Consider the following 13,061-nt stretch of genomic DNA (forward strand, 5'->3'; position numbering starts at 1 on the left):
GGTGATAGTAAAAATAATGCTACTTTTAGCATTAGGCTTTCACGTGTATTTATTCGTAGGGCACCTACTAGCAACTAAACACTAGAAGATTCTGGAAATAAGATACAGAAGTAGACAAGTGCGTGGTGGAAAGAGAGCTTGGCGTCCTGAAACCCCTGGGTTGGGACCACTGACTCAACTGCTGAATAGTGGGACTGGAATAGTTGAGCCTCAACTTCCTTATCTATAAAATAGGGATAATACTGGCTAGGTTATTGCTAGGAGTAAAAGATCCTGTACATACTACCTGTTATACATAAATTTAAATCGTGGACTTCAACCTGTCCATATAGATCAGTCTTAGATTTGTGACGGTCAAAAGGATCTTTTGAGAATTGTGGTATATAACGCATTAGCTAGTCAAAATCATATTTTCACAGCAACAATTCAAAAGCATTTGCCCAGGTACTTTTAATAGAGAATTCTAAAGGTTATAATGGGACCATCCATTAAATTTCAATGTCTCCAAGGGAAGCTGGCCTCTGCTACTCTCCCAAGACTGTTATACATCTGTAACATACTATGCATATAATGTATACATATAATCATAACACTACATCTTTATAGCATTCAATAAAACTGACTAAATTGTCTAAAATGTTAGTCTCCCTCTCTATATACTTTATGAGGGCAGGAAACACTCTTCACAGTTCAATTTCCAGCATACACAGTTAATGCCTGGCAGATACATAATAAACAGTCAAATAATTGTTGATTTGAGAGAACATGCCTTACCATCTGGATGATTTAGGACAGTTTCTCAGAGGAGAGAACCTGGAAGTTGAGGCTGAAGAAAAGATTCACCTGTGAGACCAAGAAGGAAATTGTAAACAAAAGAATGTAAAGACAAAAAGGGACAAATGGGCAATCCCACACCAGAAACTAGCAAATAGTTTTTACGTATAAACCTGGAGAGTAGTAGGAGGTCAGGCTGGGGACCAATAAAGAATTTTAGGCAGAGGAGCAAATGTTGAGATTTGACTTAGAAATATCCCTTCCGGCTACAGTGTGGAAAGTGGAATCAATTTCATTTGTTGAAAAGACGATTGCAATGTCCCAAACAGTAAATAATAATGGCCTCAATAAACAATGGGAATAGGTGAGAGGGAATGGTAATTAAAGTTTATTAAACATAATGTGGCCGACACTGTGATATATTACTCCTATTTAAATTTTAACAGTATTATAATAGAGATACCATTCTTGTTTCACATATGGAAAAACCAGCCAAGGTTAGGTAATTTATCCAAAGGTTTATAGTTCATAATTACTTGAACTTAGATCTGGTTAATCCTAAAGCCCTTAATATTTTTACTAACCCATACTGCGAATGGGCTAAGTCTGAGAGAAATTTAGAAGTATATTTTATAGAACTCAGTAGCTGTTTGTAAGAGATGGAGGGAGGAGTCATAGAGACTAGCATTTAGGTTTCTGACATAGGTGATTTTAGGTTTTGCCAGTAGTGAAATAAAAAATAAGGAATACAGATGAAAAGCCAGATGGAAAAATAAGGAGCAGGTTTATAGATTTAGTTTTATCTTTATGGGATAAGAAATGACCCAAGTGAGTTTGTTATATTAAATTTGAAGTGTCTGCAAAACAACCAGACAAAGAAGTGCAGTAAAAATGGGATCTGTAGATCGACAGAGAAGGGCCCGGAGAAGGAGACACAAAAATATATACATATAGGTAGTTGAGCTAGTCATCTAAATGAGATTATTCATGGGTGTTTGTTTCATGGATTTCGTGGAATTATTTGAAAGTAATTAACTAGGACTAGGGAATAGAAAGGAATTTTCTCAACTGGATAAAGAGCATCTACGAAAAAAACTACAGCTAATATCATAATTAATCTGAAATACTAATGCATTCCCCCCTACATTAAGGAACAAGGCAAGGATGTCGGTTCTCACTCCTCTGTGCAACATTGTACTGGAGGTTGTAACCGGTGCAATAAGAAAAAGAAATTAAATGCACCCAGATTTGAAAGAAAAAAAAAATGAATTTATTTGCAGACAACATGATTGTTATGTAGAAAATCTGATGGATTCTACAAAAAAGTTTCTAGAACTAATAAGTGAGCTTTGCAAGGTTTCAAGATGCAAAATTAACATAGAAAAAATAGTATTTCTATGTACTAGCAATAAGCGATTGGGAATTGAAATTTAAAATAACAGCACAATTTCAATAGCATCAAAAATTATTAAATACTGAAGAATAAATCTGACACATGTAAGACTTGCACACTGAAAACTACAAAATATTACTGAGAGAAATTAAAGAAGACATTATTTTAAAATATAGAGGTACCATGTTTAAGACTCAGACTGTTTTGTTAAAATTTGTCACTTTTACCCCAAATTGATGGGTAGATTCAACACAGTCCCGGTCAAAATGTTAGTGTGCTCTCTCTCTCTCTCTCTTTTTTTTTTTTTTTTGGCAGAAAATGACAATTTAAAAATAGGCTCGGCCAGGCGAACTGGCTCACACCTGTAATCCCAACACTTTGGGATGCCAAGGCAGGTGAATTGCTTGAGCTTAGGAATTCGAGACCAGCCTGGGCAACATGGTGAAACCCCGTCTCTACAAAATTACAAAAATTAATTAGCCTTAGTGGCTTGTGCCTGTGGCCCCAGCTACTTGGGATGCTGAGGTAGGTGGATCACTTGAGGCCAGGAGGTCGAGGTTGCAGTGAGCCATGATAGCACCACTGCACTCCAGCCTGGGCAACAGAGCAAGACCCTGTCTAAGAAAAATAAGTAAAATGAATTTTACAAAATAAAAATAGGCTAAAGATTTGAACAAGCACTTTACTGAAAAACGATATACTAACCACAACTAAGCACATAAAAGAATGTTCAAAATCTTTAGTAATTAGGACAATGCAAATTAAAATCACAATAAGATACCACTACACACCTATTAGAATCTAGCCTGAAGTTAAAAAGACTGACCATTCCGAAGTGTTGGCAAGGGTGTGGAGCAACTGAAACCTTCATACATTGTTGCCAGGAATGTAAAATGGTACAGCCACTTCGAAAAACAGTATGACAGTTTCTTAAAATTTAAGCAGACACCTACCATATGACCCCACCATTCTACCCCTAGATGTTTATCTAAGAAAACATGAAAACATGTGTTCATACAAATACTTAGACACTACTATTTAGTGATTTATTTGAAATCCAAAAATTGGAAACAAATTCCATCAAGAAGTAAATAGATTTAAAAATTGTGGGATATTCATACAAATATTTTTCAGCAATATAAAGGACAAAGTATATGAAATAGCATGGATAAATCTCACAAATAATTATGCTAAATGAAATAAGCCAGATTCCCTCCCCCCACAAAAAAAGTATGTACTGTATGCTTCTATTTTTATAAAATTCCAGAAAAAATAAACTATAGTTAAAGAAGTAGTAAAGTAGTAGTTAAAGAAGTGATAGTGGTTGTCAGGTAATGAGGATGTGGGTCAGAAAGGAGGTATTATAAAGAAGAGTGAGGAAATATGGGGAATGGTGGCTATTATAGGTTGAATTATGTCCTCCTCCCAAAATTCACTGAGGTTCTAACTCCTAGAAGCTGTGAATGTGGCCTTATTTGGAAATAGGGTCTTTGCAAATTTAATCAAGTCAAGATCAGGTCATTTGGATGAGCCTTATTCCAATATTACTTTTGTGTTTATAGGAAGTGGCCATGTGAAGACAGAGACATGGGGAGAATGCCAAGGGAAGATGGAGGTAGGGATTGGAGCAATGCATCTGCAAGCCAGGGAACGCATAGGATCACAGGCCCTCACCAGAAGCTAGGAGAGGCACATGGAACAGATTGTCCCTCAAGGCCCTCAGAAGGAATCTATATTGCTGACACCCTGATTTTGGGCTTCTAGCCTTCAGAACTGATAGGTAATATATTTCTATTGTTTTTTTTTGTTTTTTTTGTTTTTTTTGTTTTTGAGACGGAGTCTCGCTCTGTCACCCAGGCTGGAGTGCGGTGGCGCGATCTCGGCTCACTGCAAGCTCCGCCTCCCGGGTTCACGCCATTCTCCTGCCTCAGCCTCTCCGAGTAGCTGGGACTACAGGCGCCCGCCACCACGCCCGGCTAATTTTTTGTATTTTTAGTAGAGACGGGGTTTCACCGTGGTCTCGATCTCCTGACCTCGTGATCCGCCCGCCTCGGCCTCCCAAAGTGCTGGGATTACAAGCGTGAGCCACCGCGCCCGGCCACATTTCTATTGTTTTAAGCCACCTAGTTTGTGGTACCTAGGATATAAATACGATGGTTATAGTCATTATCTTGATTGTTGTCATAGTTTCATGGAAGCATATATATTTCAAAACCTATCAAATTAAGTTATTAAGGTATGCTAATTATACCTTAATACAATGCCTCAAATTTAATTAATTAAAATAAAGGAGGTTTGTGCACAGAATAATGATGATAGTATATTATGACCGATAGTACTGATTAATCCAATTCTATTTCTCTGAAATCCATTTAGAAAACACAGAAAACCATCATCAATCTGTGGCTGCTTTACTTGTGTCTCCAGTACATGTCTATGCTTTCTCACCTTCAAGTCTTTGCTTCTACAGTCACTTCTTGCACTACCCCACCTACATCCAAATTGAAGAAATTATTCATTCATCAAATGAATTGAGTTCCTACTTTCTCTGAAATGTTCTCAGTGTTCAGGTAGAGCAGTGAATAAAACAGATACCCCCTCCCTACACAAAGGGTCATTATGAGGCTTATATTTTTGTCCACCTAAACCTTTGGGCTCCATTTGAATCTGCCCAGTTCTGCCTCTAGAACCCCAAATCAAATACATGAAAGAGTGCTGGGCCCTGCCTTTTGCAATCACCATGAAGGCAGGCTGACTAGTGCCTCTCATTTACATATATATATATATATATATATATATGTATATATATCCAACAGGATATATATACGTATATATATCCAATAGGATATATAAATCCCATTGTATGTATATGTATTGTATATATGTATATATAGGATATATATACAATGTATACGTATGTGTGTGTGTGTATATATATATATCTCCTATTGGTTTTGTTTCACTGGAGAACCCGAATACATGTTTTTTTAAAAATTCAGATTTATTGAGACATAGTGCGTATTTTCTCTTTTTAGTGTACAGTTCTGAGTTTTTATAAACATATAAAGTCATGTCACCACTACCAAAATCAAGATATAGAACAATTTCATTACCCACAAAATTCCCCAGCACTCCTCTGTAGGCGGCCTCTTTCCCCTTCCCCCAGAATCTGGCAAACACTGATCTTATTTCTTTTCTTATGGTTTTACCTTTTCCAGAATGTCATACAAATGGAATCATATAATATGCAACATTTTGAGTTTACTTCTTTTTCTTCGCATAGCACATTTGAAATTTATTCATGTTATTCCATGTATTAGCAGTTCATTCCTTTTTATTGATGAGCAAAAATCCATTACATAGATGCATCATAGTTTATTCTCCAGGTTAAGGACACTTTGTTTACATCAAGTTCTTAACATTATGAATAGAGTCACTATAAACAATCATGAACAGGGGTGTGTGTGTGTGTATGTGTGTATAGTAATCACCTGACAGATTCTTCTTGTCCACTGCACAGATAGAGCCAATTTACTGAGAGCTGAGATAGTGGTATTGCAATAGGGAAAGAAGTCAATAATTGCAGGGCCAGCCAAGCAGAAAGAAGGGAGTTTTTACTCAAATCAGCCTGCCTGAAAATTTAGAGGCTAGGATTTTTCAAGGATAGTTTGATGGGCAGGGGGCTAGAAAATGGGTCAGGGATGAAATCATAGGGGGTCAAATCTGTCTCCTTTTGCTGAGTCAGTTCCTGCCTGGTAGTCACAAGACCAGATGAGCCATTTTGTTAGTATGGGTTACCAGTCCAGATGGTGCCAGCTGGTCCATCAGAATGCAGGGTCTGGGAAGTACCTCAAACACCAGTCTTAGGGTTCACAATAGTAGTGTTATCTATGGGAGAAATAAAGGTTACAAATCTTGTGACCTCTGGCTGTCTGACTCTTGAATCATAATTCCAAGCTTGTGGCTAATTTGTTAGTTTTACAAAGGCAGTTTCAGTCCCTGAGCAATAAGGGAGTTAGTTCTGGGAAGGGATTGTTGTTATAGATTCCTCCCATATTTAGCTGGGCCTATACTCAAGAACGAACAAGAGAAGCTTGGAGGTTAGACATAAGATATAATCAGTTAGCTTAGATTTCTCCATTAAAATTTTTGCGAGGGCAGTTTCAAACATAGGTATTTCATTTCACTTAAGTAAAATATAGAAGTGGGATTGCTGGGTTGTATGATAAATATATGTTTAAGTTCATAAGAAATTGCCAAACTGTTTTCCAGAGTGACTGCACTATTTCACATTCCCACTGGCAATTATGAGAATTCCAGATATTTGACACTCTTATCCTGTTACTTTTAGCCCACCTGTGTTCTATTTTAAAATGGGTTTCTTGTAGGCAGTATATACAATTGACCTTTTGTATCTGTGGTTCCACATGCATGAATTCAACTAGCAGGATCAAAAAATATTAGAAAAAAATAATAAGGAACAATACAACAATACAAATAAAACAATACAGTATAACAACTACTTACATAGCATTCATATTGTTTTAGGTATTGTAAGTAATCTAGAGATGATTTATACAGTATACAGGATGGCATGCATAGGTTTTATACAAGTACTGTAGACATTTTATATAAGAAACTTAAACATCCACATTTTTTGGTATCCTTGATGGTCTGGGGGAACCAATCCCCCACAGATACCAAGGGACAGGTGTAGTGAGAACTTTCTTATTTATCTTGTCTGACAATTTCTGTGTTTCAATTTGTGTCTTCAGATGATTTATATTGTCTTAATGATTGATACAGTTGAACTGAAATCTATCTCTTGCTAGTTGTTTCCTATTTGTTTCATCTGTGTTTTCCCTTTTTTCTCATTTTTGCTCCTTGCTTTTAGGTTACTTGAGCATTTTAAAAAATTACATTTTGCCTCTGCTTTGGGCTTATTATGCCGGTTTTTAAAGTTGTTATGTTTGCCCTAGGGTTTATAATACATACGTTTAATTAACCACCATCTACCTTTAAACATATTAAACTGCTTCAAGACTACTGTAAGAACCTTACAACGGTACTTTCAATTCTCACCCGCACCTTTTGTGCTTTTGTTGTCACATCTTTTACATCTTATTATATTATATAAACCCAAAATATGTTGCTACTAGACCAGTGCTGTGCAATAAAGCTTTTTGTTTTGTCCAATACAGTATTCACTGGCCACATGTGGCTGTTCAACTCTTGAAATGCGGCTAGTTATAACAATGGACTGAATTTTTAGCTTTTATTTTTAAATTTTTAATTAGTTTACATTATATTGCTACCTTTTGTTAATGGCTAGTGTATTGAACTGTACAGATTTAGATAAATATATTTTAGAGTGACTAAAATAAAAAATAAAATGGACTGGGAACAGTTGCTCATGCTTGTAATCCTGGCAGTTTGGGAGGCTGAGGAGGGAAGATCGCTTGAGCCCAGGAGTTTAAGACCAGATTGGGCAACATGGGGAGACCCCAACTCTACAAAAAATAAAATAAAATAATTAGCCAGGCATGGTGGGGTGCACACGTAGTCCCAGCTACTTGGAGGATCTAAGGTGGGAAGATCACTTGAGCCAGGGTGGTTGACACTGCAGTGAGCTGTGATTGGATGACAGAACAAGACCTTGTCTCAAAAAAAAAAAAAAGAAAAGAAAAAGAAAGTTAAAATTAATAAGTAAGGCTAAGGCTTTTATGTTAACATCCATTTAATCATTTCTGGAAATTTTTTATTTCTTTTTGTAGATCCAAATCTTTGCCTAATATCATTTTCCTTCTGGTTGAAGAATTGTAATATTTCTTTTAAGGCAGATCTGTTGTTAACAAATTCTCTCATCTTTTTTTTTCACCTTTATTTCTAGAAGATATTTTAGCTGAGTATATAATTCTGGGTGAGGATGGATTTTTTGCAGCATTTGTAATTGACATTACATTGTCTTCTGCTGTGGACATCTTCAAGATTTTCTCTTTATTTGTCTTCAATAGTTTGGATATGATGGGTATAGGTGTATTATTTTTACTTTTTCTGTTTTTCTGCTTGGGTGTTCTTTGAGCTGTTTAGGTCTGTAATTTGATTCTTTGTTATTTAAAAAATTTTTTAGCCATGATCTCTTCAAATAGTTCTGCCCCTTTCTCTCTATTCTCTTCTGAAATTCCAACTGCAAGTATGTTAGACCACTGGTTGATGTCCCACAGTATTTATATGTTCTGTTCTGATATTCCCATCCCACCCTTCCATACTCTATTCTCTCTGTGTTTCAGTTTCTGTTGACTTATATTCACATTCACTGATTGTTTCTTCAGCTTTGTCAAATCTCCTGATGAACCCATCCGAGGCATTTACCATCTCTGCTACAATATTTTTTATTTCTAGCATTTCTATCTCACTCTCTTCTATAGTTTCTATCTCCAGTAAAATTCCCATCTGTTCATTTCTACCTTTTCCTCGGACTCTTTTCTTTTCTTTTCTTTTCTCTTCTTTTCCTGAGACAGAGTCTCACTCTGGAGTGCAGTGGTGCAATCCTAGCTCTCTATGACCTCCACCTCCCGGGTTCAGGTGATTCTTCTGCCTCGGCCTCCCAAGTAGCTGGGACTACAGGCACGTGCCACCATGCCCAGATAGTTTTTTGTATTTTTAGTAGAGATGGGGTTTCACCGTGTTGGCGAAGGCTGGTCTTGAACTCCTGGCCTCAAGTGATCTGTCTGTCTTAGCCTCCCAGAGTGCTGGGATCACAGTCGTGAACCACTGTGCCTGGCCCAGATTCTTTAACATAGTAATCAAAGTTATTTAAAATTATCTGTCTAATGGCTCCAACATCTGGATCAACTGAGTCTCATTCTGTTGATTGCTTTGTCTTTGTCAGAGGCTTTTTTGTACTTTAAAAAAATTATATGTCTCATAAGTTTTTATTGAATGCTATACATCATGTGTAGAACAGTAGAGATTGTGGTAAATACATGTTGAATAATCCTTATCTGAAATGATTGGGACCAGAAATGTTTCGGATTTGGGATTTTTTCAGATTTTTGAATATTTGCATTATACTTACTGGCTGAGCATCCCAAATCTAAAAGTCGGAAATCAGAAATTTTCCAATGGGCATGTCCTCAGAGATTCAAATTTTAAATGCTCAAATTTGGAATGCTCAATTAGATATTAATGTGTGACTGCATCAAGTCAAAGTAGTTTTGAGTGAGCTGCATCTGGGGCTTGTTGTTCCTATGGTTACTTTCAGCTTTAAAATTTCTGTAGTGTTTCCTTATCCTTAGGGTGGGAGCTGGGTGATGACAGGGTTTGCTGCCTTTCTGCCAAAGGCTTAGGACTTTGTTTTATAAAGGACAAAGGTCAAGGCAGGGCTTTATTCATTTCTCAGTTCCAACATTTTCCCACATTCGTTTCCCAAAGGAGAGGTCGCCACTCCTCTTTTTCCAGACTTGCACATCTGAGGGAGGCTTTCTCCTGCTCTGCCCTGAATCTTTCTTGTGAGTATCCAGTGAAGGTTCATGCAGATGAGCCTGTGAATGAATGTGAACTCCCTTTTTTTCTGTGGCTCCATGCTAGCCACAGTTGGCTTTTACCAAATCATTAAAAATTTTAGCTGAATGTTTTTGCCTGCTTGTATGGCAGCTGCCTTTTTTTCCTCCAATATTCTGCCATCAGTGACTCAGCGCTCATGCCTCATCTCTCCTTGAGGGAGCCTGTCTTTGCCTACATTTAAGACTACTTGGTTTCCTTGTCATTTTATTGTTATTGTTTTGTTATTTTTTGAGATAGAGACTCACTCTGTTGCCCAGGCTAGAGTGCAGTGGTGCAATCTCGGCTCACTGTAACTTCTGCCTCCTGGGTTCAAGCAGTTCCCCTGTCTCAGCCTCCTGAGTAGCTGGGATTACAGGCATATGCCACCATGCCTGGCTAATTTTTGTACTTTTATTGTACAAAAATTATTTTGTACAATTGTTGTACTTTTAGTAGAGACACAGTTTCACCTGTTGGCCAGGCTGGTCTCAAATTCCTGACTTCAAGTGATCCTCCCTCCTCAGCCTCCCAAAGTGCTGGGATTATAGGCATGAGCCACCACTCCTGGTCTCCTTGTCATTTTAGCCCTCTTATTGGTTAAAAAAGAATTACAATTTTTTAGTTTATCTAGCTTTTCTTACTGGAGTAGGAGCGATGCTCTTTCCAGATTATTACACTCTAGATAATAGTAGAACTGAACTAGATATTTTTAAAATCCAAGCTCACATATCTTCTCTTGTCTCAATTTTCTTTGTATTCACCCTCTGTCCTGAGTTTGAACCTTTCACGTGAACGCTTTCATCATTAACTCAAGCTACATCTTATAGGGAACCAAACCTAAGACATCTACCTATATAGTTTAGTTCCAGCTCCAATGCTATAAAACTCCCCCAAAGTTCACAGCCCATAGATTGATTATTTGCCTTTGTTATAGCACCTAAAATCTCAATCTTGTATTATGGCTATTTCTGCTTGTGTTTTTTAGGTACCAACGGGATTAAAATACCCAGAGTCATTTACTAATTCCTTCATTCATTAATCTAGCTTTTGTTTTTTTGAGATGTTTTTACGTTTTTTTTAGAGACAGGGAGGGTCTCTGTCACCCAGACTAAAGTGCAGCAGCTGTTCACTGGTGCAGTCGTAACACATTATGGCCTCGAATTCCTGGGCTCAAGTGATCCTCCTGCCTCAGCCTCCCAAATAACTGTGCCACCATGCCTGGCTAATCTAACATTTGCTGAGGACCTGTTATGGTAGAGTGCCAGACTGTGACCAAGAGACATATGGTAATAGTTCTCATGAAGCTTACAATCCAGTGGGGAAGACAATGAAGACGTAATTAGAAGCTTACTGAGTGCTATAAATGCAAAGCCTCAGTAAATAGAAATATAAACACAGAATAAATGAGAGGTTAAATAAATGTATAAATAATCCCTTCTCCACAATTACTTATCTCTCTTCTTTGTATTACATTTCACCTAAAATATAATGCTTCTTATGTTGCTGATCATATTATTCTAGAATTTTACCATAAATAGCTGCCCCAATTTTTTTTATAAAACTTTTTCTCCGTTTGACAAACGATCAAAAAGTAGCTCCAAGCACTGACTTTATATTGCAGGACCACAGTCTCCAATGCTTCGTATTCCCTGAGAGCTACTAACATATATTAGAAGTCTTATATAATATTACATTGACTAGGACAAATATTTTGAAATTTGCCTCAACTAAAATTTATTTCATTTATTTCAATGAAAAATATTTTTAAAAATTATACCATAATAGAAAAAGAAAGTAATAAGAAAATGTAATAAAACTATATTCAAAAGTGATTTATATAGTGAAATATAAGAAAATTCAATATCACAGTGAAATTAAATCAATATTAGGTTGAAAAGCAATTCAGTTAACTTTCCCACTGCAACAGCCAGATCAATTATTTTTACATTACTTCTTTTCAAACTTTCAACATTGAATTTCTAAAGAAAAATTTATCAGACAGGCGAATTTAACATTTCTTAAGAGACATATTCACTTCTACAAGCAAATATTCATGAAAACATTTTTATTCAAAAGATAAATAATAAAGCACAGGTCTAGACTTCAATAGACGTGGGTTAGGATCTTGGTTTCGACACTTCTTAACTGTGACTTTAGGCCTTGGTTTCCTCATCTGTAAAGTTGTGGGGAAGGGGAAAAAATAACATACACCTCACAAGGCTGACATCTCTGTATTTCCAGGAAGAGATTATCTCTGCCCACATTGAATTTCCACAACAGTCTGACTATCCTTCATTAAAATACAAACACCACAAGTGAAGACAGTGATTTTTGTCGACTTTGTTCAATGCCCTGTCCTTACCTGCAAAATAGTGACTAGTACATATAAGGAGCTCAGTTAGTATGTGTTGAGTGAATGTATGTGATGTGTTTAACCTGGTTCCCAGCAAATGGCAAATACCCAATAAATATTATTATAATTATTATTTTATTGATTCATTAACTTTACCAAAACCAAACTTTAGTTCTTACTCTGCCGTTCCTATAGCCTTTCCAGCTCATTAAATTAGCACTTCATTTTTCCAGTAGTTCAGGCCAAAATATTTTGAAGTCTTATATTTCTTTCTCTTTTTGCTCAGTACCTCACAAATGTCTCATTAAGTCCTGACTCTACCTTTCAAATATTGTTGTGAGACATTGCTCTCAGGGTCTCTCAGATTTCTGCAGGTCTTGTGAGTAAGCCATTGACTGCCCTTTCTTTAGGACTATGTCTTCTAGGATATTTATCTACCAAACTGTTTTGGAAGCTAGAGATAGTGTTTCCCTCTGGAGAAAAGGGAGCAGAGATGCATTTCTGTCCAGTATGGTAAAGATAATGTATACCATATAAGCCAAGAGTAGGCATGTTTATGTTTACTGCCCTTTGTAAAAGTTTCAGGTTCCCCAAGCTCAAGGTTTCGTCTCTTGTAACAAAATCCACTGCACATGCAACTGTCATCATCTTTATTTTGTTGCCCTGTGGGAATCGAGGTTTGGAGAACTGACACAAAAATGCTGATACTGGGACATGGAACCAAACGCTGATACTGGGACATGGAACCAAACGCATAGATCATAGAAGACTTCCTAGAGGAAATGATATCTATTATGAATAATGAAATATATGTAGGAGTTACTGAATGAGAGAATAATGTGCAAAGATTCAATGTAGAAAGAGCATGAAAACATTGGGATACCTGTAGGGGTTTTAGCGGATCCCAAGCGTTGGGTACACAGTAGAGAAAAGAAGATGGAATAAGACTGAAAAAGAACGTTAAAAAAAAAAAAAATAGAAAACTGGGGAGGTAAG

Source organism: Hylobates moloch, unplaced genomic scaffold (assembly GCF_009828535.3).
Source record: "Hylobates moloch isolate HMO894 unplaced genomic scaffold, HMol_V3 SCAFFOLD_1, whole genome shotgun sequence".
NCBI lineage: Eukaryota > Metazoa > Chordata > Mammalia > Primates > Hylobatidae > Hylobates > Hylobates moloch.